This window comes from Microtus ochrogaster, linkage group LG4 (genome assembly GCF_000317375.1).
Source record: "Microtus ochrogaster isolate Prairie Vole_2 linkage group LG4, MicOch1.0, whole genome shotgun sequence".
Classification (NCBI taxonomy): Eukaryota; Metazoa; Chordata; class Mammalia; order Rodentia; family Cricetidae; genus Microtus; species Microtus ochrogaster.
Window position 1 is genome coordinate 6355873 of NC_022030.1, and position 3121 is coordinate 6358993.

The 3121-nt window shown below is 42.4% G+C and overlaps 1 protein-coding gene across 1 annotated transcript in view; it reads left to right on the plus strand.

Annotated features, from left to right (window-relative positions):
- Pde7b (phosphodiesterase 7B) overlaps positions 1 to 3121 on the plus strand; it is a 321725-nt gene that overhangs the window by 76740 nt on the left and 241864 nt on the right. The window lies entirely within an intron of this gene.

Sequence of the window (3121 nt, forward strand, 5' to 3'; positions counted from 1 at the left end):
ACAAAAAGGCAACCCACTGACTGGGAGAAGATCTTCACCAACCCCGCAACTGACAAAGGTCTGATCTCCAAAATATATAAAGAACTCAAGAAACTAGTATTTTCTTGCTAAGTGGTAGTGGTGAACGCCTTTAATCTTAGCACTTGGGAGGCAGAGGCAGGAGGATCTCTGTGAGTTCAAAGCCAACCTGGTCTATACAGCTAGTTCTTGGACAGTCAGGGCTGCACAAAGAGAAACCCTCTCTCAAAAAAATAAAAGAAGATGAAAAGAAAACAAAAGATTCCTTTCAATTTTTGAGAGTATAATATAATCAAACCATTTCCCCTTTCATCCTTCCAAGCCCTCCTATATACCTTTCCGTGTTTTCTTTCAAATTCATGGGCTTTTAAAAAAATTAATTGTTGTTACACACACATATGTATATGCACATACATATATATTCCAAATACATAAATATAACACAATTAGTCTGTATAATGTTACTTGTGTCCGTGTTTTCAGGGCTGACCCTTTGATATTGGATAAGTAATTGGTGTGCTCTCTTAGCATTCTTCATCTGCCTGTAGTGTAGGGTTGAGGCTTTATGGGCTCTCACCTGTCTGCTTTAAAATGTCTATTGTGTCCACCCTGTTCAGCTCATGTTTGGGCAGCTATGTTGGTCAGACTCCCTAGGTGTAGCTTCTGACATTACTGGCAGATACTAGTCACTCCTTGATCCTCTGACTCTTGCATTTCCCTGAGCCTTGAGTGCACGATTTGCTTTATGGAAGATTTAGACATTCCCCTATGTGTGAGATGTTGCTCTTTTCCAATATGAAGCAGGGTGCATTTTGTAAGGCGGCAGGGAAATAGCTGAAAGTAACTTAGAGTTGTCCCCTGATCATCATAAAAGCAAGGCCTCTATATCCACTGTTACATATCCAATGGCCGAAGACATTCCTTAAAAAATTGTACCTGTACTGAACATGGACAGGGTTTTGCAACATTGTCACTATTTACATAGAGTTAAATAGTATATGTAATCTACAGATTATGCAAAGTTTATGGGATGTTATTCATGAAACTATATACAAATGTTTTAGATAGAGGTCCTATCTAAAACTCAATGTAAGCAATGATGAGATGAAGTTATTAGAAAATGTGTGGCTATTATTGATACTGTAGTCAGTGGTTACCTTGAGTACAATGGGTTTCTCAAAAGAGAGTCTAACCAGAGTTTCACAGCTCAAGAAAGCCCCAAGGAGGACCAGGTGATGCCACACTGGTAGCTTGAAGGACAGAGAGGGAGATGCTGCTCTGTGAGCGTGTGAGAGCTCAGATGTAAAGCAAAGGAGAAGGCTTCAAAAGCAGCGTGATAAACTCAAAACAGCATGCGATTGAAGAGCAAGACTAGGCACCAAGAGGCACTGTGTGCCTAAGAAAGAATTCTGGGTTATTCTAAGGGTGAAATGTAGTCACTGACGGCTTGTGAGCACGGGAACTGAGACAGAAGTAGATCACCCACTGTGGCTAGTTCTGTGACAATCAGGATGGAGCAAGTCAACACTAATGATAGAGTTCTATTGTTATGCAGCTACGCAGAAATGTAAGTGTAAAACAGAAGTGCTGTACGGACTGGGGTACTAGGGGAGCAGGAGGAAAGCCAGATGGGTGCAATAAACAGAGCCTGAACATGTGTTAAATTGTTCTGAGGTGGAAAAAAATGGCATTGGATATGAGAAAAGGGAGGGAGATGGGGGAGTGGGAATCAAGCAAGACACCTTAGATTCAGGGTTACACAGCTGAGCTAGGATCGAGGAGAAAAGGACAAGGGATGTGGTTCAGTCTGTAGAGTGCTTGCATAGTGTTCAACTCTGAGCAGTGCATGAACTGGGCATAATAATACACCCTAGCCCTGGTGGGGTAGTGGCAGAAGAACCAGCACTTTAAGGCCACCCTGGTATGTAGATTGACATGAGACTCTGTCCAGAAAAACTAAACATGTCATAGAATTTATTTCCAGTATTCAGCTTCAGATACCTTAGAGGGACACACATCAAAAGGGCCATAAAATATACCCATGATTTTACTCACCAAATAAGACTCCCGAAGCTGTAGGAGTTACACATGAAATTAAGCATGCCGTATTTCATTATTCAAGAACATCCCTTATCAGAACCCTTGGACAATTGCTCTTCTAACCAACATAATAGTTTTCTAATAAGAAAGTGTTATTACCAGCTCAACTAACCACATATTTGAAAGACCCATTTTAATAGACTAATGATTTTCTTAATTATTTCTTTTCTTTTGAGGGGTGGGAGGATGGGTTCAAGACAGGGTTTTTCTGTGTAGCCCTGGCTGTCCTAGAACTCACTCTGTAGACCAGACTGGCCTTGAACTAAAAGATCCACTTGCCTCTGCCTCCTGAATGCTAGGATTAAAGGCATATATGCATCATCAAATCTTCTTACAGGTTTGCCTTACATTAAATATTTGCCTTTCCCAAAGGCCAGGAAATGCATTCCATTCCTTTTAAATGTAAAAGCAGCATGCAGATCACAATCTTTAAATAAACTAAAGGTGAATAATTATTTCACATAAAAAGCATATGTATCCAATAAGCAGCTACGTGAAAAACACAACCAGATTGTGATTTTTGAACTTTATTTTGAACCAAATTCCATAGTTCTAAACCTATATTTATTAATTTCAGCTAAACAGTCTGTTTCCGTTTTTTAAAGCCAATCCTTGCTCCTCTGAAGTGGAAAGTGTTGTTCTTTTTTAAAAATGCTCCAAGATTCCCAGTGGCAGTAGGCAGCAGAAATGCTGTAGGTCCCAAATGGTGGCAGCGGGCCATGTGGTGGCAGGCAGTGGGCCCTGGGAGCAGCCAGTCCCAGGCAGAAATGGCTGCCGGTCCCAGAGCGGTGGCCTGAGTGGTGGCCTGAGCGGTGGCGGCAGGCCATGTGGCAGCAGACAGGGGGCCCAAGGCAGAGTTGGCTGCTGGTCCCCCAGCAATGGCTAGTTCCAGGCAGGGAGACACATGGCGGGCGCGCAGAAGACAGAAACATGGATAGACACGACATGCAGGGTGAGGTTGAATGTTTATTCAGGGGGTTATGGAGGAGGAAGGGTGAAGGGG